The following is a 26657-nucleotide window of genomic DNA, read 5'->3' on the forward strand; positions in this document are numbered from 1 at the left end:
ATTGGATTGCCAAAGGGCTGTCAATTATTATTATGATTAGTTTTACCGGCATAAGGGACCGTCCATAAATGACGTCACGCGATTTTGGAAGATTTTTGACCTCCCCCCCCCCTCCCTAGTCACGCGGCGTTACAAAAAGTCAGACCCCCCCTCAAATATGACGTCACAAAGCTCTGCCCCCCCCCCCCCCCCCAAATAAAATATGCTTCAAATCGCTTTAAACTATTGTCATTGTAGTGCGTATTTAATGTGGCGCTGCACTCTGATGTTGTAGAAGAAAACATTTATTAAAACGTCTATTTAATTAAGTTGAATGTGTTGTCTATATTTATTTAAAGTTGCGCATTTTAATGTGACCTCACATTTCTCAACCACCCCCCCCCCCCCCCCGTCGTCACACATCGTCACAAATGTCTGACCCCCCCCCCCGCACCAGATGCGTGACGTCATTTATGGACTGCCCCTAAGCTGCGCCGTGCTATATTAAGGGCGTGCTGCCCAGGTCGTGAGTTCCATCTCTCGGCATGACACTTGAGACGATGGGGGGGGGGGGGTACACCAGTTAGTCAACCGGCAGATCGCGTGTGTTGACGGGCCGCCCATCATGGGAATTGCCTCGACTGGGTGTTGATCATCAATGGAGATGATTTGGCGCTGCCCTGTGCTGTCACAGAGAAACACTTTGCATGGCTTTTCATTTTTTCTTAAAGAAAAAAGTACACATTGCATGACGAATTATAATCAAAATTATACTCTTGTACAGATCCGTTAGCAAGTAAGATAAGCTACTAAACAAACGGTGCACTGAGACTCAGACTGTGAATATTTTACCTTAGAAGAATTGGCTTTATCCAAACATCTCATATCGTTCGGTTGGCAGGGGAGGAACGATGTTTTTTGACGCCATTAAAATGCGTACCAGAGAGTGCAAAGAACCACGTGGTACAGCCGCACAAAGCCCCGTGGGCCACTGTGTCACGGCAAACACAACAGATGCCGCACTGACCTTGCATGGCAAAGTGTTTACCGAGTGCATTTCCTTCTGAAACAATCACCATTTCCCCAGGATGTACGAGTTCAAAAGGTTGAATCCCATTCCTTTTGGTGCCTTGCGTTCCTGGAAATTGGTTTGCACGTACGAAGCGCCCGCCAACAGACTTTCGGTCGCTCGCTCTTAATCATTCCGTTCAACGCACGCCCGCGATTCGCGTTCACCGTGACTGACGTCGCGTAGCCGCGTGCACGCACGTACGTACGCTGAACTTCTTTCACACCGTACATAGCCAACTGTACTAATCGGAGGTGTGTGGAAGCCACCTCTGGCTTGGGTGGCGTTGTGGTCACCATGCGCGACTCAAGAGTTCAAATCCCGGTATATACAGTAAAACCTTGGATTGCGAGCATTATTCGTTCCGGAAACGTGTTTGTAATCCAAAGCACTCGTATATCAAAGCACTCGTATATCAGTTGTGATCACGTGACGCTCGGCAGACAAAGCGTATACGTACTACTCGTATTGCAAGACCTCGCTCGTTTATCAAATTAATATTTATTTAAAAAATTTGCTCGCCTTGCAAAACATTCGCAGACCAAAAAAATGTTACCCCCATTCCTCGTTTTACCTGAGATACGCACTTTTACTTGGCTTTTAACACAGCCACAGCTGGTTTGAGGACACCACAATCCTGTATTCATTAATCTCAGCATAATATGTTGTATATTGTGATATAGTTGGTTGCTAATGCCCCTCTGTGGGGAAGCTACTCATTTGTCACGCTTGTATATTGGTATTCAAAACTCATTTTTATCTGCAAGGACTATGGCTGTCCGAACAGTGTCAAACATGAGCCAATAACTCCTAGGAAGACTGGCTGGACAATCAAATCATGAGCACCAGTCGTTTTTATAAGTATAATTTAAAATGTTCTTATTAATGACGAATGGCAAAAAAAGGAGGTAAAACAAGTGGGCGGGTGATACCGATTAATCTCTCACTAACAAATTGTACATTGTACGCACTTAAATAGAAATACGTTAAAATGAAATTAAATCGAGAAGAATTTGCTTCACGAAAAGTGTATGAAATACCAAATTGGAGAAGCAGTGTGAGAATCGTCAAAAGAAACGTCAAACACTGGCCGCTACAACTGCCTCATTAATGTCTCACCACCGATCCGTGACCAAGCGGTGTCCAGTTTGCCCGATTGCCACACGGGGCTTGCGGTTCAAGCCCAGCAGCCGCCCTGGTTAATGTATTAACCGTACATGCGCACCACCTGCTTCACCATGGATGTCAATCATCACCGTGGACGTTATTCAATGAAGTGGTTTGGCCATGTGCACAGCAGTCACGGTCCAAATTTTAACGAGTTAAAAAAAGAGTACTCACAAAACACCTAATTTGGTCAATTCACATCGGAACATTGCCCATACTCGCTCAGAAAAATATTCATCTGTACCAAATTGGTAAAGTGTTATAATTGGTTTTTTACCCTTCTATCTGGCAACAAAACTGACACCTTTTTACAAGGAGTCATGTTTGCATAGACCACAATACCTGCAGTCATAATGCAAAAAAAAGTGTTGTTATTAAAAAATCATTATTATTAATTTACGCTTCAAATAAATTGGGATTTGAGCAACGGCGACGGCTGCCACCCTGCCTGCCGTTGTACGGCAACCCAAGTACAAGAGTGCCAATTGTGCACGGGAAATGACAACTGCAAGATAATATTCCAACCTCGCTTTGGGCCAGCAGGCCATCATCAGCATTGACTAATGTCCCAGGAGAACACGTACTTTGAAGAGCAAGTCCAGCAGCGCACGATAATCAAATCTGAAAGGCACCCTCTCCCCACTGCAAGGGGGAAATGGCAATTTCACACGGCCAGTCCGCTCGCTCTCTTGAACAAAATGTTTGCAGTGGTGTTCGAGCCTCATTGGGAAAGATTTCAAAATGAATCCGGAGAGCAAACAATGAATACTCTCGAACTGCAAGTATATATTTACCCTGAGTTGACTCGGACAACACGTCCAATGTAACTGGCTCTCTAACTAGATCAGACTCACCATTGGAACCTCATTTGCCAGTAAAAAATATGATAATGTTTTTTTACCTTTCTATCTGGCAACAAAACTGACACCTTGTTTTTTACAAGGAGTCATGTTTGCATAGACCACAATACCTGCATCCATAATGCAAAAACAAAACATGTTATTTGTTTGCCATAATGCAAACATGTTTTTTGTTTGCCATAGTGCAAACAAAAAACATGTTTTTACCTGCAGCCATAATGTAAACAGGTATTGTGGTTCTTGCAAACATGACTTCTTGTAAAAAAAAAGGTGTCAGTTTTGTTGCCAGATAGAAGGGTAAAAAAACAATTATCATATTTTTTACTGGCAAATGAGGTTCCAATGGTGTAAATGCTTACCCCGAGCTCTCATACTCTGATGGTGCATTGTTTTTGAATTGTGCGCCTTTTGGCGTCATCTGGTCCTACCCATGTGAGACTAGGCACTAAGGAAAGCTATCTCGGGTGTGGACCAATCAACTTCAAGGACTGTGCATATATTATCAGAGTTATGTTTTTTGTTTGCATTATGGCTGCAGGTATTGTGGTCTATGCAAACATGACTCCTTGCAAAAAAAGGTGTCAGTTTTGTTGCCAGATAGAAGGGTAAAAAACCAATTATCATATTAGATCAGACTCCACAGCCATTTTACAATGGGCTTGCATTGCCGATGGATTTTACGGTTCTGAACAGCACACATATCATCAGAATAGGTTAATTTTTTATTTTGTCTTTAAAAGTGGGGTAAAAAAAAGACAATTAATTTCCAATGCTTGATTAAATCTGAACACCGCAAAAGCAATCAACAGCTGTGTATAATTGGTAGACATTTAATGGATATCTTCATTTTTTTTATATGAGCAATATGGTACAGTCATCCTGCTGATCTTAATGGCAGACTTTTTAATGAATCATTTGATCGCAGCACACAGAGTTAATTTTACATACATGCATTTATGTCCTCATCAACACAGCAAAGACATTCTCAAATACATGAGGAAAGTTATGGTTTGATTATGAATATTTAAAAGCGAACAAGTTTCAGAGTACTCGTTATTTCTAAATATTTCAAATATTTCACCTCTTTTGACAGAAAGTCATTCTCGATACATCACACTCTAGTTACATTCTCAGCAAACTTGCTTGAATATTGCATGTGCTCCAGACAAATGGCACACGCATGTGGGCTATGCAATCAAGCGTGCGTTCACTTACTGCCCTTTATCAATCCACTGCTGGACGAAGGATTCCCCACACAGCCGGCAGTGTGACCATACTTCACCATCTCGGTCCGTGTGGGTTAGTGAAGGGGGGGTCAGTGTGCAGAGCGGTAGTGTAGCACTTCGCGCACGACATGGTCATCACCAGTGACAATTATCTGAACCGGTCCTGGGCCTCCCCTAGGTCGACTCAGCCTCAAATGAGTACCTGGTGGGGGGTGTAAACATCGCCACTAGGGAGACAAAGGCGGCCGGGCCTGGTACTAGCCACCCACCTCCTCATGTGTTGTGTCCAGCCTTATAGGTGCTGCTCGCTAACAGCACTTGCCCCAACAGTCTGTGAAGGCTATACGGGGGATCATTGTCTCTTTGGGGGGGGGGGGGGGTCAGTACTGGGTCAAATAGCTCTCGCCACCGATGTGAAAGTCGCTGCTAATCGGCTCATGTCGCCAGGTTTGTAGCGCGGTACAAGAATCACTGCACCACAGCTCTACTCAAGAGCGTGTTCGTTGCGTGCTTACATATTCAGTAATAGCCCGATTTACATCTCCCACTCTTTCATCGTTTCTCCAAAAATACGTCGCCACTTGATTATGAATACCACGAGCTGATTTTCGTCGCCTCAAGCCACACACGTCGCCGAACAACACCGTCCGTCCCTTATCGTATCCGTCGCCTCTCAGCCTTCGCTTCCACCACCTTACCCGTGGCCTTCAACGAGCGTCCGATGCGGTGTGCACACATCGGCACCGGGAGACAGAGGCGGCCAGGCGTGGCGTCGACCACACCACCCGCTGGCTAACAGCACTCGCCCCGACAGTCAGTCCTGATCCAGGGTGATCTTTGTTTACGTATATAATTGCAATATGTTTGGCTCGGAGTGGCTGCGTGGCACTGTGACAATACTCAGGTCACAGTGGCACCCAGGTTATGAATTCAAATCCCAGACGTGTGGAAATGCCAACCGCTGGCTCGACAGCCGTCAGTTGGGGGGTGAAATGCCGCAAGGGGCTCGTTTGAGCACGGAAAAAACACAGATTTTTAACTCGACGGGCAATGGCTGCGCGAGCAAACCCCAGTTCAAACCGACAGAAAGATGTAAGCCAATGCCAGTGACATTACATACAGCTTTCGTGACCAGGCGAAGAAGTGCCCTCTGCTAGGCTCTACTCGGCGTGAAATGATTATCCGTGCTGGTATTTGCGAGCACTAAACAGGGGGCTACAAATGCAGCCACCCATGATATTGGCTACTCATGGCCTTTAGCGGTGACGGCGGAATCAACTTCAACGGAAAGGTTTGTAACCAACGGTATTGTTCAGCCGCCAGGCAGAACAATCCGTCCGGAAGAGCTGCACATCCAGCAGGCAGACCTTTAAATGCACTTCGTTGTGTGGGTAGCTACCGGAGTCTCATTTCGCCATGAAGGAAGATGTATGGCTGGGGATATCTGGTTTGAACAGCCTTGGGCCCAGTCCAGCATTGCAGATACAGTTAGAATTCCATTTTAAATTAAGCAAGGCCCATTTATTAATCTCAAATTATTCTCTCTTAAGCCATTCATTCAGCAAATAATATCGCAATGGATATAAGTAATGAGTGTTTAATTTAAATCTGGGTTTAAAGATACAATACGTATACAATTTTTACAATGCAATTTGGGATCTCAAGCAGAGGGAGAGGGGGGGCATGCATACATGTACATTTTGAGGGAAGAGGGTTTTTTTTATTTTTGTTAAGCCCACAATATACGAATCGAATGGCACCTGCTGGAATACGGGGTGTTGCATGCACTGGGCCCACGTCATCCCTGTATCACGATGTTAATGAATAAAAATTAGAAGAACAATTCACGTACCGACTTCTGTTTCAAGTTTCAAATGTATCTTTGTTTAACCAGGTGGGTGCCCACGTGATCTGGGGCATCAAATGTGCCAGTAGGGGGGGGGGGTGGCGATTTTAAGTCGTTGTTTCGTAATGCAGTTGCAGCTCCTTAAATAACAACTTCAAGGTCATAGATTGTTCACATGCCAAGTGTTGCTTGTTTTTTTTGTCGGTCAAGACACCACCGCATCCATTGCCGTCTTTTTTCTAAATAAGTCAAAATGTTATGACGTCATCTCTTGTCTGAGAAGAAAACACATTCCCCAAAATGCTGGCTCACGATGTGTTTCCAGTCACCTGGGCAGCATTTGTTATTTGCAATGAAAAGGCCTTCAGAGATATGGCCACCACGCCACTGCAAATGCATTGCGTTGTGAGCAAAGCCTTTAAACCTTGTTTAAGAGTGAATGCCGACAACTGGCATGGTGTCAAAATGAAGCATTGTTCGGTTCTTAAAAGAGAGTTGTAAGTGACAAGAAGAAAGCCAAATCGATATATGGGGATGGGGGGGGGGGTAGCTGAACTCATTAAACCAAGTTCGATTCCAAACCATAGTTACCATCAGCGGTGAGTGACAACTCAACTGGTTCCGGGCCCCCTTTCACCAGCCTGCACCAACTATTGTGGTGAACTATGGTCAAGCAACTCCCATAACTAACACGCCGTGGAGAGGTCTTTATCCAGCAGTGAATTGACAAAGGCATTAAAACTCGATTTAAAGCTTTCGTGACTGCAGGGATTCATCTTCTTGGTTCTTTCGGTAAAGACGCTGTCTTTCCGACAGACCTGTTCTTCACCTGAGGACGGCTGCTTGCGTTGTGGCCGAAACGTCGTGAGAATTGTATTTTATTATGTTTTATTTGCATCATTTTATTATTTCCCTTCTCCGTGACTTTACCGAAAGAACCAAGAAGGAGCATTAAAACTCCTCTATTATTCTGTGTTGCTACACAGGAGGCTCACTCGATCGACTGGTTTAAATGCAAAGGATTGTTTTTTTCCACGCCTGCAAGATGTTAATGATCATTTAACCAATCTCAAGCATTATTTTGAAAAATTACGGACAACCACAAGTCATTTCCCGTGACGCCACGGAAGAGTGGTCATAAGTGTCTCTGTGTGCAACTCCCTTTTATAGCCGAGATTTTCTGAAGAAAATGTATGCCACCAGAACCCTTATTTATGCATTATATAACACAGTGCTGCTCTCCTTAAGAAATGCATTCAGATTATGATAATGTCATTTTAATGAATGTATGCAATGTATAACCTCGAGTTAAACGCTTACATTTAAAGTAGCTTCGGCTATTATGTTCAGAATTTTTCATGTTTCTCTCGGAATATATTCCAGAATGATGCGTCAATGCTGCCTTTAGAAAAATGTGTGGTTTTAATTTTGAATCCGAAGATAAAGGAAAACAAGACAAATTAACGAATTATTTTATTTTTCGATCTAAAGCTTTCGTGACTGCAGGGATTCATCTTCTTGGTTCTTTCGGTAAAGTCAGTAAAGTAAACACTTTACCGAAATAACCAAGAAGAATGATTTTATCCCACTTACATTTTTCACGATAGGTTGATAAACTGCTACAGAAATGACTACATACCTACCAAATTGGTCTTAATTAAAAGGACATGCACTCTTTTTGAATTGTATATATACACACATACATACATATTATTCCACATCACCCCGAGTAACTTAAAAAAACTACATACATTTTGCCGAACAACATTGCAACAATTAAATTCATGTTATAATTCGAATTTTTAATTACCGATAGCGTTGATCAGCTGTGGCTGTTGCAGCTCGTCGTATTAGTTAAAGTACAGATCATAATTTGCTCATGCACTGCGGCAAATGCCATCAATTATTTAACTGCACGCACATGTTTGTACACATGGATACCTAAAAGTGTGACACCTCTCAGGGCCTTTAAATATTTGAAGTGGGGCGTTCGTTTCAAACAGGAAAGAGTGCCGTCCAACTTGCTACGGCAAAAAAACTTTTAAGACAGAGTACTATTCGGCTCTTAAGTCACTCTCTGTGCTGTCTGTGGTGTGAGCTTTGACAGCCCCAATGATTTATTCAACAGTCTCAGGAAGAAGCAGAGACCGTGGAAATGTTATTGTGTTCAAGGGAAGCACACGGCAAAAAAAAACAACTAAGTTTCTCGGTTCGCCACAAGGACGAGCGGGGCAGAGCCGGCAACGCCATTGGCGCGCGTCACCGGCGTTGTAGATTTTTAAATCCTTTATATTAAGTTCGCTTGCTTGCTTGCGTGCTTGCTTGCTTGCTTACGACCGTGCAAATCTTTCGGTCGTTTTTTAACCCACTTCCCGTGATCCAATCGAGCTGACATTTTGCACACAGTCTCGTTGTGCGTGACAATTAATTTTTGTGAATTTTTTTTTTCCAAAATTTTACACTGTTTAGGGAAAAGTTATTAAATATTTAATTACCAATTGCTTAATGCTGCCAGACAATCATCTGACCCATAAGTGGCAGCCATCTCAAGCCAGAGGACGAGAGGACTCTAGCCGCCACGCATATAAAGGATTTATAGTGAAAAACTTAGTTTTTACGGGTTCATTTTTTAGTGATCAACACCTCACAGGGCAAACACTCTTGCACTTCCTCCCACCGGCGGTGTTAACGCACCGCTGTGCACATGAATATTGCACGCGCATAACGAAAAAGCCTGCACTTTCAAAACCAATGTAGAGATATATTTTTTCTTTCTCGTAAATGTTTGCTTCTCTGGCAGGTTACACTAGCCTAGAAGGATGTAAGGAATAGGTCTTCCAATGTTATTTTCTATAGTGTGTAGTTACTCAGAGTGATAGGTTGCACTGGTTATCAACCTAAGCCTCCAGCACAGAAATTTAATGAAATGAGGTTACAATTGGGCTTTTGCAAAAATGGCAATGATCAATTGCTAAACACAACTTTGTTACCAATATATTATTAGACTTAAAATAAACTCTTTTTTATTTGACGAGGGAAGACACACTGAGCTATATAGCTCTTTTTCAGAAGTTACCTGGCCACAAATGATAGCTTAACGAAGTGGCTTATCACGTGAAAATGCATAGCAGCCAAATACACTAAGTGCATGTTTCTAAATGTGGAGGGGAAAACCGGAGGACCCGGAGAAAAATCCCCGCGGCCACGGGGAGAACACGCAAACTCCAATTATACAGACGTCAGGGTCGGGAATAAAACCCACAAGCTCCTGCATACCAGGCGAGGGAGTTAACATCTCGCTACTGTGGCAAGAAGAAGCTCCCGGCACGTGGAGCGAAACACCGGACATCGTGCCGAACGATACGCGGTGCAACCCGGCAACGGATTGCAGATCTGTACGACTAAGGCAAACGCCAACAATGCGTGTTGCGAATCTCGTGGTGTTAGTTTTTCACATTGCGTTCACGTGATGTTTTTAAATGAGAAAGATGTTGAGCATACAAGCGATTGATGTAAATAGAGTGTAGAAATGTATATAAAAAATGGTGATTATATTTTGAGAAGACATAAAAACTGCTCATTGGATACATTAGCTGACTCGCCTTTATACATAAAACAACTAACCATGCCACAAAATCTAAAAAAGTATCACAATAATAATTATTTAGCCTTTTTTACGTGCTTTGAAGGGCCAATGCCTATATATTTCATTTGTAAGTCACAATGTTATTGACAAATATGTTGAGTTTTTAGTAATTTGTGCATGAGAATCACTGCCAATGCAGCATCGCCAAGTAGTTAGTTTAATGTCACAGAAAAAGTGCATTCATTTTAAGATTAATGGACTAAAAAGTTTGAGCAATGGACCCTACTCAAAACATATTTCAAAATCACACGTTTTAGTGGCCTACATACATTTAATCTTCCGACGGCAAAAAGTTTTGACCACCCCGCATGGATTTCGTACTTGCCACACGGACACATACATACACGCGCACAGAGGAGGCAAATAATAACGATTGCAATCATGTGCTTTGCATATGCTGTGTGTCTCCAGAGTCTCCTCCCAGCTAGTTGCAAGGCGAGGGGGAAATGCAACACTGCCAGGATTCAATTCACAGCTCACCCACCAACACCTCCCTCATCTCGGATCACACGAGCAAAAATGCGTTTCTAGTCACTGACTGCGATGCACGTCGTGTTCTGGAAGTGAGGAAAATTCAAATTGTGATTTGCAAGGTCGCATACGTACGTACGTGCGTCCATGCACACAGCCTCGCGGTGCGATGCCAATTCCGCAGCGGTCCAAAAACTGCGGAGGACCTTGCTCTGAGCTGTACAGAGTAAGAAGCTGTACAAACCAAAAGCGGACTTTTCCACACGTAAATCCGTGCCAAGACCTCTCTGAGCATATCGCCTTACTCACGGACGAGTTAGGTTCCAGAGATCTGTTCGTGAGTACTTTACTCATGTCGATTCCAAACATCACTAAACACGGGAAATGGCTTTAAAAGTTGTATAATATCCTGCACATGTTGATGCCACTGATTCTTCATGTTCTGCAGATTTAGATGCCACCACCGCCATCCGTTGTGCGCCGGTTGAACTTATGACTCTCGGTTCGAACGGGCAACTGGACATACGGACCAGGTTTGTTCGTATTTCTGAAAGTTTTTCAGTCGAATGTTCGTAAGTAGAGGAGTCCTCGTATAGAGCTGTCCCCACACAGCTGCTGCCATACCAGAGGTCGCAACCGGGTACCCGATACCCGTACCCTACCCGATACCCGGGTACCCGTACCCGGCCGGGTACGGGTACGGGTAGCCGTTTGCAACCCTGATGCGGCCGGGTACGGGTAGGCCGTGAGTCACTGGTGAGTCACTCATTTCGGGTAGAGTACGGGTACGGGTAGGGAACGGGAACCTGTACTCGGCCGGGTACGGGTACCCATTTGCGACCCTGGTGCGGCCGGGTACGGGTACGGGTAAGGAATCAAAACCCGTTTGCGACCTCTGTGCCATACACATTGGGCGGTTCAATGGTTACTGTTTGGCCCACCCAACGAGAGGCTGATTAGGTTTCTACAAGCTTAATAACTCGGCCAAATCCAACAAAGAAAATGTAAGACGATATTCGTTTATCGATGCGCCAACCTTTGGAGATCAAGTTCAAGTTCACGTTCATGTATTAGGTATAGCCCTGTGAGCCATTCGGCTCTTTAATCGGGTGCAACCGCAACAAACAAAAAACAAAAACATGAACAAAAAAACATCTTAAAGTGACTATGTGACTGAGTGCAAACAGAAAATCCAAGAAAAGACAGCAAAATATTGCAGAAAAAACACCGTACACCAACGCTGTGTGCACAAATCCCAGTGGGATGCAAGTCAGACAACCAACAACAACCACAAGACAACTTAGATTAAGGCCATCAGTCTAACTCTGTACTACAACAAACAAACATGGCTAAACCAATACACTTTTCGAAATCACCAAAATAAAGCCATGAAAGCAATGAAACAGTGATCATAGGAACTGTGACGGAATTTTCATAGAACCAGGAGCTCGGCACAAACACGGGCCTACCTGGGTTGAGGCCTAACTGAACAGAAATCAGACCTCTGCACAAACGCAATTATCCACTGCAAATTATCAGCCGATTAGGGGCGATGCCTCATAACGGCTTGCGATGGCGAAAAATATGTGGAGGGAAGAATTATTACGGAGCAAACCAGCTTGTCATCTTTAGGGCTATTTATCACTTTGATTACAATGAAGTTATGACCCCATTCTAGGCAATTATCCGGCTGATGACACCTGTAAAACAATATAAGAATTTAGCATTAAATTTAATGAATACGTATTTATTTTTACTGTGACTGCGGCAAGCAAAAGCTATAAGCTCGCTGGAATAATTGTATCGTTTTAATTAAAATGTGCTTTATGTATATAGACACAATGACCTACGCATTATGTTTTACTGAATGTGATTGTTATTAATACCGAATATATCCTAATAACGCTCTTAGAATCTTTATAAGGGCGGGTAATCAAGGTTATCATCTTTTATGAGCGCGAAGAGTATGGAAGAGAAAGGAGTAAATGATCCATGCCTGCCATTTATATATGCTTAATTACGTAAGGATACAAAAATTAATAATTAATTGCCTTTTTATGGTGTTCACTGGGTGAAAAGGATGAATAAAGGGCAAATAATAAAGCCCACATTCTCTCCCCCCCCCCCCCCCCCCCGTTGCAGATTCTCACAGAATCACGATAATGATGAATCACTCAAAAGTGCCGGGGGGGGGTGTAGGGATGGTGGCGCAGCGTGCGTGTAAAGGGGCCAAGGGGAGCCCGGGTTCGGATGCTGGGACAGCGTTTCTTTGCGCTCTTGACATCGTAAAACCTTTTTTCTTTTGCCGGCGCAAGGGGTTGAAATTTAGACGCGGCGCCACTTTCACGCACCGAGTTGACGCACACTGAAAACACTTACATGAAAGGCAGAGGGCAAATGGTCCTGCGCTAACAGCCTCGGAGCTCCGTCTTAAACGTTCCGGCGAGTTCCCTTTCGAACGATCGATGAGGGCCGGCAGTCATCTCCAGTCGTGGCCCTGACCCAGCGGTGGAAACTACGCATTACCATGCCAAATAGCCAGGCTCAGATCAAGTACAGGAAGCTGCAGTAGCCCAGACACGTTGTTTGAAGAATGGTGACCGGCTGCAAAGGATGGTGAAGTGGGGGAGGGAGGGTGGTAGGGTCACTGGGAAGAGCTGGGGGAAGAGGAAGGCCAGGTTTCTGATCGGACGTCAAACGTGAGACACACTCGATGGGACGGAAGCCCGTCTCAGTTGAAAGTGGCGGAGATGGACACAGAGAAGTGGAGCCAGCACGGCAAGGAAATATGGAGTCATGGAAATGGCCGCCCCTTCATAGCCCCTAAAAGGCCACAAGGGGCAACAAGAAGAACCGGCCAGTCTGTCCATAGCTAGACCACTTTATAGCCACGATTTGGAACTCACTTTTGTTGACCTTGGAGTGATGATAAGCAGAGTCTATCCCCCTAAGCAGGATTTGAACTGGCAATGTTTTTGTTGCAAATTTGGTGTTCCAACCACAGTGACAGCCCAGTTGATTTGGGCATGCATATAAAGTACTATAAATTAGTGTCTCTAAAACAAAACAGAGGGTAAGCTGCCTCCGATGGCCTCTCAGTATTGCATCTTTATTGCACCGCAGCCAACACATTCACAGCTGCGAATATGAATGAGCAACATTACACAAATTTCCACCACATATTGAACATCCTCGAGAGAGGAAGCTGAAGCCATGACATCTGGCTGATGGATACTTTAAAGATTCACAAGCTAACTTATCATATCCAACTCAGTGGCTTAGCAGCATTGATACTGTGCCACGCTTAGTGGGACCAGAATAACATTAAACTTTTTTTTTTAAAGCTCAAAAACATGACAGACATTTCACTCACATCCCAATGAATACGGGGACAAAACTGCCATTTTGAGGAGGTGGCTTTTAATCACATTATCTAAATCGGCTCTGTACTAACTGCGGGGCCTGGAAAATGTTTTGATTCAGCTCCATCCCTCCGCATTTCAAAAGATATTTTCCATACAGAATGGAGCTCTTTGAAACACGAGCCATTTGAAGTCCGCGAATGAGACCGGCGAAAAGTTGACGCGCACAGAAGTAATCGGCGCTGTTATCCGTGTTGACACCGGGATGAAACGTCTTTGTGTGTTTTGGGATTCGCAGAAGATGTTGCTCAATCAAATATCAATGTCCACACAGCCCGTAACCCAAACCGTAATTTCCCAGCCCCACACATTGGCTCCGTCAATACACCGCACGGGGAGTGAGGGTTTCGTTCATCTTTAGAGACGACATGACATTGGCCAACTCTGTTTGCACCGAGCTGAGTAACCTGTAATAGAATTTTAAGCTCCAAATGCCAGGTGAAGCCTGCAGGCGTTATCGTGAAGGCAGCGCAAACACGGGCAATTTTCTGTTTCCTCTATTTGCCACGCTTGGCTAGGGTAATTTGGAGAGAAAAAATATCCGTTGTACATTGCACGTCTAAATCTTCGAATGCAACAGCGGTGGTATGTGCTCTACAATCGAATGCAAGGTAGCACACAGTAAGGCACCCGTGCAAAAGCTCACACAGATGCTCATCGCCAGAGTAATACCCTTACACAAATAATCAGATGTATAAAGTAACGTTTGTGTTCGGGACATTGCAGGTGAGGTTTAATAAGCATTGCACTGCCAAATCCCACATGTATTCCTTCTAAATTTAACCTAACATGAGCACATCTTTGTTACATTTTCGATAAGCAAAGATGCAATGTTCTGCCACTGCACAATCAGACATATATTATGAGTAATTTTATCTTGACTTAAAGCTTTCGTGACTGCAGGAAGTCATATTCTTTGGGTATTTTGGTAAAGCCACGTAGATATAACAATAACATAATAAAAATAAAGTGAATAAAAAAATATCACGACGTTTCGATCACAACGCAAGCAATACTTTTTTCCTGATGACGATTGCTTGTGTTGCGATTGAAACGTCGTGATATTTTTTATTATTTTTTGATTAACTATATTTTCATTTTTATTTTTATTATTAGATTGTTCTATCTACGTGACTTTACCGAAAGACCCTAAGAATATTACGAGCGATATCGTCGGAGTAAAATCGTTTTAAACAATGTAATATTGCTTCTGTATTGTTGTTGAAAATAGAAATAACATTATACAACCTAAAAATTCTAACTTTTTTTTCATTGTGGCTCGTATTTCAAATTGGGCCACCAGTGTCTCACCATGAGAGAAATAACAATTTTTTTCTAACAAATTTGGTAAAATAACCCTTCAAATTGCCTAAAAAGCTTTTGTGCAGCTTCTAAAAATGTGGTCACATTAAAATGTTGTGTACATTAAAATAGTACTAACATTGTCTTGTAGCTCTCAAAGTCAGTAGAACAACATTCGTTAGGGAATGGTCTCCCCCGGAAGAGGGCACCACAGAACGACTAGGTAAAGGGGCAGCCCTGCAATTGCTTGCTCATGCCACTGCTGGCGGAAGGGCTTCCAACGAGACGCAACTCTAGAGGGCATTTGGCCTGCCCTCCCACAGTGAGCAGACAACTTGGAAGAGATGGGAGCACCCACTCTTTACCCCACCACACACCACTTGCCGATCGACTAACCGTGGGGTCTACCCATTTATGCTGCCGGGGTGGAATGAAACGGGGAGATTTAATGAACTTGCACACTGCTTTAAACTGCCAGGCCAGGAAATCAAACCGGATTGCAAGTTCAATGCGCTGACGATTCCACCACAGTGGTGTGTCGCCCAACGACTATTCAAGTCAATTCTCGACGCCTCTGCCATCAAACACCAGATGGCCTTTCTTCAAGATCTGTAAAGAGAGTTTATAAGCCAAGTGAAATGTAGATCCACTACAGCATTGCTTGAACGAGCAAGCGGCGATGTTCAGCTCCGTCGGCTCTCAGCAAGTGGCATAAACTCCACGTTGCCATGACAGCGGTTCTCACTAGCCCTCGATATCACCACTGTTGGCTTCACCCACACGGTGGTACTACGTTGACATCCGACTCCAGAAGGATGATACGTGAAGTCCACCCTAAATGAGATTTGAACTCGCAACTATCGAATTATCTCTAGCCACCGAGACAATGATTGCAGAGCTGCAGTAAGAAGTTCAACACGTAGGCTTTCGCGACCAATGTAATCCATAATAGAGGGTTTTTTGGGTTAGATCACGTAAATATATAAATGTGCCGTTAAAACCCGCCACCACCCGACACAGCCAACTAGTAAGGGTTGTCACGTAAACAGAACGTGCCAATTCGTCACTAGTACAGCACACCGGTTGTGTGTTGGAGAGCCAAGCCACAACATCTACAATCTGCAGTAAGAAGGCTGCCGACTTGGACTCGAAGAGAAATATGAGCAACGGAAAATGTACAGGCAACAACGCGAGCTGGGAACTCAGGGAGGGGGCTGACTATGTCAGAGCGATGCGCCAGCCCTGCTGAATTCCTCGTTTCAATCCAGGCACATCCATCCACAAATGAACACAATTGTCACGGAAAGCAAATTGATGGTCTCAGCCTGATCACCAACAACTACAAACACACATATATTTCTGGCCTGGTAACACCACAGCGATTTATGCTTTTCTTTATCCAATGTATTTTTTGGAAAATATATTCCTGTTAATGTTACTGTGAATAACTTTGGTAACAGTGTCATTCTATGTCTGGCTCCCCTTCTGATTTGCACGTTACTTCTCTCTTCGTGCTATGTTACTGCTGTAAGTGGTTCTTTCATTGTGCATGGTATTGATTTATAAATATATTTAAGGCATTGGTTTGTGAGTGTCTGCAAAGCTTGCTTTGGTGTCAACTGAATCAAATGCATTTTCTTAGCTTTTATATCCAAACATAATGGATGATGGTACGTTAGACCTCTTAGGCTTGGATCTGAATGACAGTATGCAGGTTGCCAATGGCAGAAATAAACCTTGTTTAAATCCACATTGCCAACATGGTTCGTTGGCCTCTAAGACGTCGATTATTCCATTCTCCAAGACCTTCCCGACAAAGTATGAGCAAATGATGGGAGGCTAATGGATCTGTAATTATTCGAGTCGGGTTTGTGTCCCTGTTTGAACAGGATAATTGTTGAGGAATCATTCGACGATTGAGGAATTCCATATCTGTGCAAATGAAAAATAATTACTGGAAGGGAAAAACTGAAAACACACAGCAGAATGCAGAATTTGTATACCGAGGGCAATTATTGAAAGGCAGATCGAGATCTAAAATTATTTAACTGAAGAGGTGAACAGAGCAGGAGGGGAGTGCTTTTGGAAAGAAGCACACGTGGCAATGATAAACAGCAAACCAATTTTTCAATCGGTGCACAAAGCCAGACATTACATATGTATCAGAAACATGGAAAATGGCAAAGCAATTTCTCACAAGCGCACAAAGATGCGTGGACAAATAAATGGTGGAATCGTACTGATGGACAGGAAGGAGGCCACAATGAATGACACAAACGAGACGTTAATTTTGCCCGTTAAGTAAAATCAGCAAGTTCTAGATTTGAAGCTTTCGTGACTGCAAGGATTCATATTCTTAGGTTTTTTCGGTAAAGTCACGTAGGTAAAAAGTTAAATTAATAAAAGTAAAATAAAAAATAAAATAAAAATCACGACGTTTCGGAGGCAACACAAGCTTCCGTCTTCAAGTGGAACCATCACAGCACGATAGCTGTATCAAGTGAGAGAGATACAGCTATCGTGCTACGGTTCCACCTGAAGACGGAAGCTTGTGTTGCCTCCGAAACGTCGTGATTTTTATTTTTATTTTACTTTTATTAATTTAAATTTTTTACCTACGTGACTTTACCGAAAAAAACCTAAGAATAAAAATCAGCAAGCTTGGACAGGAGACATCACGAGAACGGAATCGCGGCTGCCGATAGACGAGACGGCTCCACCACTGGAATGACGCCCGAAAAAGATTGAGAGGATGACAAGCACGGAGATGCAGCGATGAGATGCGTTCATGTTGCACGGGTGACAAGGACTGCGGCTTCACATGGAGGGATGTCCATGGCCGCCTGGAGGTCTTCATCCAGCAGTAAGCAATGTGTGGCTTCCGCCGTTGATGAATAATCGTAATTTTAATTTTGGCATCCAGCCACATCCATAATTGTGGCTTTAAACTATTCTGGAGCGCTGGAGCAAATACAAGAGGCACTTATTCGCGTATATTTTCTGCGCATTTTACTGACTCATCAAAGCGATAACATAACGAATGCCTAACGTTTCCTAGAAATGCACTACATTTATTAAAAGTACAATAAAAGCATCCTTGGTCTACAGGAAAAACAAATAAACACAGATAACTTACTGCGACGAAGAAGCGTGCCGGTTGTACAAAATCGAGGTTGCTTGTCTTAAATCAGGCATTAAGGGCATCAGAGAGCATCAGAACCCCGCACGCCATCTGTGCCGTAACTCGAAGTCAGCAGTGCGTGTGGTTCCGTGGGAATTCAAGAAAAACGTATTGGTTGCTGTGTGCTCTGGCACCAAGCCTTTAACGGATCGTCAAACTTCACACTGCCCTGTGCCTCCTGAATTATGAGAGAAATATATACATTTACAATTTTACTGACCGTCAAGTGATATTATCGTGTTTTTATTTTTTTCCTGACACTACTAAAAGTTTGAGCACACTCTGTAATGAGTCAGCTATTATCGCTACTAAATGCTGACATGATTGGAAAACACGTAGCGTCAGCTGCCGGCAAATTGCTCTGAATGTTAATTGAGCAAGGTTTTTTTTTTCCGGTCACGATTTTTATTTTTATTTTACACGGAACACGTTTTTTTTTTAATCTCTGGACAAGGGCCACTGCCACATTAGCAAATACTTCACATTTTTAGAAAAATGCACCCTTTTCTCAGCCGCTATATCACATGGCCTAGGAAAGGTTTCTAAAGAAATAACATAGGATATGTTGTTGTTGTAGTATTTGATTAACATTTAATTCCCATTCGTTATTTTATCCTTCATACTGCAAAACTAATTTGGGGTCATTTTGTTTTAGATTTCCAAGCAATGCATTGTTAACGTAAGTTGCAATTGGCAAATTAGCGGCCGGGTCAAAAGGGAATTTGAAAGATTTCTGAAGTTCTCTCTGTTTTCTGGCACACATAACACAGCCCATTATTTTCTCTTCAAGAGTAAGCAATGGTGGCACAACAGTTTTTATTGTTGTGTCAATTGTATATAAATCATGCAGTACATTACTTATGGTAATTAATTGTTAGTGACAGCTGAACCAAGGAGAAAAAAAAAAACCCTTCCAGTTCACATTTAGAATTCTTATTCAAGCATGTACACATGTATATTTATAAATAACAGTTAAACAATTACTTTCCACACAAAAAATAACTCAAAGCCAGGCAGCTTATCCAGTAAATCCCAGCATGCAACTGGCCAAATAAGGAGGCACACGAGGCAGCAACACACCGCAAATTCCACCCCCACATTCTAGATTTGAAGCTTTCGTGACTGCAAGGAATCATCTTCTTAGGTTTTTTTTTTTTTCCGGTAAAGTCACGTAGTGACTTTACCCCACACCAAACGCAGATCACCGCAAGAGTGAATTTCCTTCTTCTGGCCAAAGCACGCAAAATATCTGCAACGGAGAATCCATCCAGACACTTACACCACGCTGTCAAGAAGCTTGTTTAACGAGCAGTCCTTCCAACCGATCAAGCCGTGCAAATAGCCAACCTGCATTTAGTGATGCAAAACAACGCTTGATTTGCGACGGGTTACGTCTACGCCTGTCCAAGTTGTGTTGCGAACGTTTTTAAAAAGGGACAACGGTGGTGATTCGCCCTGCACGATTGTGTTGCATAGAGCATGAGAATGTCCTCTCTGTGTTGCGTTATGTTCGGAGGGAGATGTATAAAATATGTACGAATACGCATGTGAGCACGCGTAGCGCATCTCCACGTGGATATAGCGAAGACAAATAAAATAGAAGGGTCCAAACAATCTCGCAAAGTCCAAATGAGATGCATTGCTGTATCACTTCAGGAAAAGAGGTTGTTGTGCTGCGACCATTATTTTCCAAATCTAAGCATGCATTGGCACGACTTGCATGTCAGATGATAATAATCAAGAAGGCCTCATGAATAACCCAAGCAGTTTGAAAATTCTTGCTCCCCCCACTGTTGAGAGATCAAAGAACATCCCACTTGAAAGATAACAGCAGGACACATTGATGGGTTTCATTTGTGGAAACCTCTATTTAAAGTGTTGGAAAATATAATCACAGTTATTCTGCCATGTGTGTCTTGGCGTTCTGCGCGTTAACCGAGGCGTCGCTGAAGGTTTAATCTCACTGGGAATGACTGCTTATTAATAAAATTGCATCTCAAGGTTTCTGCTTTGCCTTCTAAAAATATCTGAAAATATCCTTATATTACAACGACTGCTGTGCTTAACACAACATATCGTTCACATTCAAATAAATTTACCAATGAGTGAATCGGACTTGTGCAGGATGTTTAAATGCTGCCGCACATTTGTAAGATAAAAAAATAAATTGGTCTCAATATGAAATTTCACAATGCTAAGAGAAGAGTAGATTTTTTTTACAAATGGTTATTCATCAGCAGAAGTATTCAAGTAACGTACAGCTCATTGCCAATCCACTTCTGGATAGATGCCCCTACATTATGTGGTGGGAATGGGTTTTTTTCTTACCATACTTCACCACACTGGTCAGCGAGGGAGGTGAGGGAGTGCGCTAACCACTGGACCACCATGCCACATTTTAAAATCTTAATCCTTCTAGCAGAACACGTAAAAGATCTCGATTTAAAGCTTTCGTTACTGCAGGGATTCATCTTCTTGGTTCTTTCGGTAAAGTCACGTAGAAGACGCTGTCGCCTCGACAGACCTGGTTTTCACCTGAGGACGGCTACTTGCGTTGTGGCCGAAACGTCGTGAGAATAATTTTATTATGTTTTTTTTTATTTTATTACTTCCCTTCTACGTGACTTTACCGAAAGAACCAAGAAGACGTAAAAGATCATTGATAAATGCAATGGGTGTTCCAACGAAGATTAATCACACGTGCCACTGTTAAAATCCATTAATCACCCAAGCGTTTAGTTCACAATTAAACACACTCGCCTTTGCTCCAGACATATCTGTTGACCTGTAACGCATGGCCATGACCCTTAACCACACACGGTGCCTCAATGGCACGAGGTTAATGCGTTTACAGATATCACCCAAAGGTGCATTCAACCACCCCCCCCCCCCCCCCCCCAGAATATGAACACCACGTATGACAAATAGAAACGGCCAGCAAACTAAAAGTATTTACGGTTTCATTTCCGACTCACAGTATGCGTACAAATATTTATTTTTTATTTATAATACATAATCCCGTAGGAAGATACTTTTAATGGCATTCAACTGTTGCATTTTATGCCGAGTGGACCTAGGTAGTTGCAGAGCTAATGCGGTGGGCAGCATAAAGCAGTACAGAAAGTAGGTGTTTGACCGGTATCTCACTTGCCTACATTGTGTTTTTTCTCTGGTCCCGTTCCCATAAAGAAAATGACTGATTTTGTCACAAACGCAGTTTAACACGTGTAGGCTTTCTCGACCAACATTATGCATCATAAAGATCGTACTTGGAACGTCAGAATCGAATTGGGTTGGGATTGTGGAAATATTTGCTGCGATCTCGTTCAGATCAAACGAATGTAAACCCAGTTGAACCCATAGGCCTTTCGCGACCAATATCATCCATAATGTAGGGGGTTTTTTCGGCTAGATCAAGTAAATATGAATGTGTCGTTAAACCCGCCACCAATGTTGTGGATTTGCCCTCCAACACACCGCTGTGCTGAAGTAGTAACTAATTGGCACATTTTGTTTATGTGACGAAACCTTACTGGTTGGCTGTGTGGGGTGGTGGCGAGTTTAAAGGCACGTTTATATTTAAGCGATCTAACCCCAAAAAAACTTTATTACTGGCCAAACGTGCAGGACACACTCCTGAACAAGTGTCCTGAAAGTCAATCAAACTTTTTTGGATAAATGAAGGCTTATTGATATTGATATTACATTGTGCTTTTCCTTGATATATGTTTGAACGTACAATACATACAAATTGGCAGTGCCGTATTATCCTAGTAGCAAAAGTAGCTACACATGCTACGGGCCCTGCACTTTCAAGGGCCCCACGCGAAATGCTTTCAAGCTATCAATTCCGGTTCAGTGATTCTGCACTTGCTCTATTACTATAGTATTATACTGCCTTCAACTTTTATGAACGACTGTGTATTTAAGGTTAGCGATTTGTCGTATTATCTAGCTGTATAGCAAATGAAAACATACAATTACTTTACTGTACAAGTTAAACATTTGTATTTAAAGCGTTCGTGACTGCAGGGATTCATCTTCTTGTTTTTTTCGGTAAAGTCACGTAGAAGGGAAGTAATAAAATAATAAAAATAAAACATAATAAAATTAAACAATTCTCACGACGTTCGGCCACAACGCAAGCAGCCGTCCTCAGGTGAAGAATGAGACACTTCAAGCTAGGAACTTACATATAAGCTGGGTTGGGGGTGGTAGAAGAGCGCCTTAACAAAAAGAATGTGCATATCAAGATGAGTTTAGCATATACATGGGAAATGCGCAGGGGGCGGGGGGGCTTCAAAGTCATACCATGCCCACGCACTATGCAGGATCAAGAGCACCAAGGGGGGGTGCAGGGATTAGCATTAACAAAGGAAAGGAATGCCAATGATATGTAGCTGCAGTAACTAAACAACACCGTAGAAAACTAAGGTATAAACTACATACAAAGACTAAAATATAAACTGCATAGCACCATCAGTATACTTACTATACTCTATAATAAGCTGAGTTACTAACAGCAAGTAATACATTACAATACTACGTCGTAAAAGTTATATAATATGCTTCCATCTAAACTTTATTCTCTTACATCAACCGAGCATATACCGTACTATATACTGCCATAGATAAACCCAACATTAAATTATATACTGTATTGCAATAAACCACATTTCAACATAACACTATGTATTATTCTACCTACCCTAATGTGTATCAAAATGGTTTATTACGTCCTTCCAATGATTGCTAAGCCAGAATCCATCTTCTCAAGCAAATTGAAGGCACCCCAATGGGCTCCCCCCTATCTCCGGTTGTAGCTAACATCTTCATGGAGAAATTTGAGACGGACGCCATCCAGACTGCCACTCTACGCCCGACCTTATGGAAGAGGTACGTAGACGACACTTTTGTCATCTGGCCACATGGCCGGCCTGCTCTAGACCAATTTCTTGACCACATCAATTCCATACACCCAGCCATCAGATTCACCATGGAAGTCGAAAAAGATGGCAAGCTACCCTTTTTGGATGTCCTAATCAAAAGGAGACCTGATGGTTCAATGAGCCACTCTGTCTACAGGAAATCCACCCATACGGACGCTTATCTAAAACCGGATTCCCACCACCATCCATCCCAGAAGAATTCCCTCATCAAGACTCTATATCATAAAGCCCAATGCATATCCGACCATGAACACATTTCCAGTGAACTCAAACACATACGCCAATCTCTTAGGGCTAATGGTTACTCCGACTACACAATCCGCAAAGCCATCTCTCCAACCATCAAGAAGGATCCTGTTGAGGAGCCTTTCAAGACCATCACCTTACCTTACATTGCTGGGGTCACAAAAAATATCTCCAAAATCCTGATTAAACACAAGATCCAGGTCCGATTCAACACAGTACATAAAATCCGTGATCTGGTACCGTCTGTAAAAGATGTGGTTCCAGACATACAGCACCCTGGTGTCTACAAACTAAGTTGCCTCTGTGGTAGCAGTTACATTGGACAAACCAAACGACATGTCTCGGACCGCATCCGTGAACATAAAGCTGACCTGAAACACGGTAGGACAAACACCTCAGCCGTGGCAGATCACTGTTACAACTCAGTGGGCTCACATGACATTGACTTCTCCAAGACAGAGGTTCTCTGCAAGCCACCTGGCTATCATGAGAGATTCGTTCATGAGGCGATCCACATATACAAACACAGAGACAATTTTAATCGAGAAGATGGATTCTGGCTTAGCAATCATTGGAAGGACGTAATAAACCATTTTGATACACATTAGGGTAGGTAGAATAATACATAGTGTTATGTTGAAATGTGGTTTATTGCAATACAGTATATAATTTAATGTTGGGTTTATCTATGGCAGTATATAGTACGGTATATGCTCGGTTGATGTAAGAGAATAAAGTTTAGATGGAAGCATATTATATAACTTTTACGACGTAGTATTGTAATGTATTACTTGCTGTTAGTAACTCAGCTTATTATAGAGTATAGTAAGTATACTGATGGTGCTATGCAGTTTATATTTTAGTCTTTGTATGTAGTTTATACCTTAGTTTTCTACGGTGTTGTTTAGTTACTGCAGCTACATATCATTGGCATTCCTTTCCTTTGTTAATGCTAATCCCTGCACCCCCCCTTGGTGCTCTTGATCCTGCATAGTGCGTGGGCATGGTATGACTTTGAAGCCCCCCCGCCCCCTGCGCATTTCCCATGTATATGCTAAACTCATCTTGATATGCACATTCTTTTTGTTAAGGCGCTCTTCTACCACCCCCAACCCAGCTTATATGTAAGTTCCTAGCTTGAAGTGTCTCATTCTTCACCTGAGGACGGCTGCTTGCGTTGTGGCCGAAACGTCGTGAGAATTGTTTAATTTTATTATGTTTTATTTTTATTATTTTATTACTTCCCTTCTACGTGACTTTACCGAAAAAACCAAGAAGAAGGTTAAACATTTGTGTTTTCATATTTTTTTTTATTTTGGGGCCCGTTTATAACACATGCTCCAGACCCGCACTCGCTTAATCCGGCACTGCAAATTGGGATTTCTCCGACATCTAAAAACATCTGCATAAGAAAAAAAAAAGGACATCACGGGGGAACCAACAAAATCAGGGATGGCTCTACGCACTTATTGAACAGGTTCCACAGATGGGAGTCAGTCAGCAGAGATAAGGAGTGTGTCGGGTCTGCACTCGAGCAAGGGACAGAGCGTGGGCAGCCGCAGCTAAACCGATACTGCCTTTGAGGCCGTAACTAAACACCGTCATCATCAGCTACAGCATCATCATCATCATCGTTCAGCTGGACAAAGGCGTCCCTCCAAAAGCGACTCATGATCCCCACATTGAACGCCAGCCCACGGCCTGTCCAGTTTTAACCTTACCCAGTAACAATGTTCACCCCCAGCCCCCCACCACCTTTTTTTTTTATAACCACTGATCGAGGAACTGCACGGACGGGCGCGCGCATGCAAAATAGTCCCCGAGCAGCAGAGCTCACGGCACACTGCAGTTCCTGGCAATTGGCTGAGTGATTGATTTTCACGGGAGGGGGTTACAAGGGTGGGGGGGGGCACTTAGCGTCGAGTGGAAAACGCCGCGAATGTTTAGATAAGCCGGAGGACTAAGCGTGTCTGACAATGACGAGGGGGGCTTCGGTGACAAGTCGGAGCCATTTGGCCGAGCGGGCTGCAAGCAACCTGTCCTGAAATTGCCCGAAATTGGCCCCAGAACACACCATTCCGGCATGGTGATTACAAACGCACGTGCCGACCAGCAACAGCTATCGCTCGGCACGCGCTGGATGACCCATCAAAAGCCGGCTCATAATTGCAATTCGTGGCCAGGAGGTGTTTTTTTGTTGTTTTTACTGCCTCTGCGGAGAAAGCATGTCGCTTTTACTCGTGTGATTCGCCACCATCCCAGACCTTTATCTCCCAAAAACAGCCCCAACAGAGTGACACGATTCTCTTTCGGGAGAGTCCTGCTTGGGATATGGTAAAGGCTGGATATAAGCACACGACTTGGGAATGAGGCAAGCTGTGCTTATATCAGAAATGTTGCATTTGTGTCAGATGCCGCCCGTTTTGCCATCCTCCCCACCAGCGTAGCATAAAGGATGCATTGCTTATATCAGAACTGTGGTCGCGTAAAAGGTGTGCCTTTTATCAAGATTGCACTCAATTCGGTCCATTGTTCATTGAGCACATTTTGTAAGAGAGAAGAAATTGGGGTTCCTGGAGAAAAGCGTACGAAAATGTGGGGTTAACGATACGGTTATGTTCGCAACATGTTTGCGATCTAAAAATAATAATAGTACTTCCCTCTGTGTGTCTCAAAACAGTATATTTTACAGTTCTTTGCTAACATGTGTTTATCCAATAATAGTTCATAAAATACACCTGAGCAAGCTATATTGATTTGATTTTTTATATTAAGAAATATTAGCGGAAAAGTAATTGAAACTACAACCAGTGAAAAATAGTAATCATTTATGGAATTGACCAAATATGCCAATGCAGGACCCTCCTAAAAAATGAATTGGGATTAAAGTGAGGCATTTCAGGGCAAATAATAAAAAAATATTTCGTAGCATTATTTATGAATATTATATTGTTCTCATTTGGCGAGACATGTTTTCATGGATTCAGATAAAATATGCAAGACAATGCTCGAAGTAGATAATTTACCGCATGAATGAAAGTCAATTCTAAGCATCTCCCAACACGAATGAACAGTCACAACTGCACTAATATATGTTGGCAGTCTTGAGTCAGTGATGGAAATACATTCCCAAGGTGAAGGCCCAATCTCTCCTTTCCTTAACATGATCACTGTTGACCCAATCCAACTCTTATTTGTTTTACTGTTCAACTATTTTTATTTTTCCAGGTAAGGCCCCACTGAGCTATGTAGCTCTTTCTCAGAAGAAGCCTGGCTGCCAATGACAGCTCAAC

At 42.9% G+C, this 26657-nt stretch overlaps 1 protein-coding gene across 1 annotated transcript in view; it reads right to left on the reverse strand.

The window, feature by feature from the left end:
* Positions 1 to 26657, reverse strand: part of TRHDE (thyrotropin releasing hormone degrading enzyme) — a 213440-nt gene that overhangs the window by 163998 nt on the left and 22785 nt on the right. The window lies entirely within an intron of this gene.

This window comes from Lampetra planeri, chromosome 16 (assembly GCF_965212315.1).
Source record: "Lampetra planeri chromosome 16, kcLamPlan1.2.h2, whole genome shotgun sequence".
Lineage (NCBI taxonomy): Eukaryota > Metazoa > Chordata > Hyperoartia > Petromyzontiformes > Petromyzontidae > Lampetra > Lampetra planeri.